Below are 1,711 nucleotides of genomic sequence, written 5' to 3'. Positions count from 1 at the left end.
TCAACTCACAGAACCTGCTCTGATACCATATTGAATTTATGGAAAAGATAAATACTTTATTAACTTATTATAATCAAAGTATATGAACCTCTATTTATAATAGAGGAAGGTAGTAGAATTCAATTACAACTAAACTACCTTTGTCCCAATTACACCCAAACTCTAACACTGAAAGATAAGTCCTAGCATAATTAAATAACCCAATATAAATAGAAGACTAACATAACTAACTCACTTTGAAATTGAAACACCTCTATGAGACCTACTTCCATAATAATTATGGCTTTGTTAGACTTCTTATTGTGTAAGACTTCTTATGCCACCTCACATGATCATGGTGGGTCTCATATCTTATGGGTTTGGGCCCATCTTCCAACACTCTTAGATATATGGGTTTTCTTTGGTCTTATGGGTTTGGGCCTATCTTTCAACACACTTGAATAAGTGGACCTTTCTTGGTCGTGTGGGCTTGGGCCCATCTTCCAACAAAATTATATTGTGACAACTAGGCGGTCATCATATTACTTCAAATTTTGTCTTCCATGAGAGGACAAAACATATCAAGTTAGATTGCCACTTTATACGAGAGAAATTTCAAGTTGGTATCTTATCTCTCAGTCATGTTTCATCACAAGGGTAGGTGGCAGAGATTCTTACAAAACCAGTAACTTTCACGATCTTAACCATTATATGTGGCAAGCTAGGTATCTACGATATTTTATCTTCACTAGCTTGAGGGGGAAAGGTTGGAAGACACCTCAAGTGGCATTAAGGTGTAATTAAGTGTTCTTCTCATAAGGATGGAACAAGGGTGTAATTATTTAAGAGGATGTATGTCTACTTATTATGTCTTTTCCTTTTGAAAGATTATAGCCCTGGGAGCATTGTAGTTATTATAACACTCTTTCATAAACTATAAATAGAGGTTCAAGGTGGGGGTAGATCATTTTAAGTCTCTCCTCTTCTCTCAAATTCATCCTTAGCCTTTCTCTTCTCCCAAACTCTCTCGAACTCCCTCTCTAGCCATCCTTCTCTTTCTCTCTTCTTCTTGCTTCCTCTCCTTTCTTCTCTTTTTCTTCGTCCTCTCTTCTCTTTCACCCTCTACTTGAAGACAATAGGATCCTAAATCCAACAAAAAATTGAAATAAATAAGAGTAATCATCAACCAATTAAAGAGAAATTGACCAAAGCACATAGTATAAATAGTACTTTCGTAAGAAAATATATGGTAATGAGTTGATTCATGAGCCAACAAGTCGAGTTTAGAAAATCTCGAACTCAATTTATTATACTTAACGAGTCTTATTTCAAGTTTGACTTTGAGCCAAACTCAATTAAAAACTAAATTGGTAAGTTTTTTCAAGCCGAGTTTGAGCGACTTCTAAGACAGTTTGGCTCAGTGCCACCCCTACAAGTGGGTGTTGACAGGCAAGGGTCCCACTATCTTGGCCCACAAAGGCACTCGGAATCCTAAGAGTAGAAAGCAAAAGGGACCTGATCAGACCAACAACATTGGTTATAGAGACCGCCGCAGTCCGCGTCATGCAAAATTTTCCAAATCGAAATAGCGGAGCCTCCAAATGTGTGGCCTCAGATTTTTCTCCCGTTGTGAGATAGCGCCTACGAGAACCAGTCAGTAAACTAATGGTTCTCAAATGAACACATATATCGCCTCCAGCAACACAGCAAAAGATTTTTCACAGCAATAGAC

The sequence above is a fragment of the Aristolochia californica genome, unplaced genomic scaffold, assembly GCF_029961685.1.
Source record: "Aristolochia californica isolate CCGP_79_NKW_82.1479 unplaced genomic scaffold, dmAriCali1.0.hap1 SCAF_4, whole genome shotgun sequence".
NCBI lineage: Eukaryota > Viridiplantae > Streptophyta > Magnoliopsida > Piperales > Aristolochiaceae > Aristolochia > Aristolochia californica.
Note: the sequence above shows the minus strand (reverse complement) of the source record.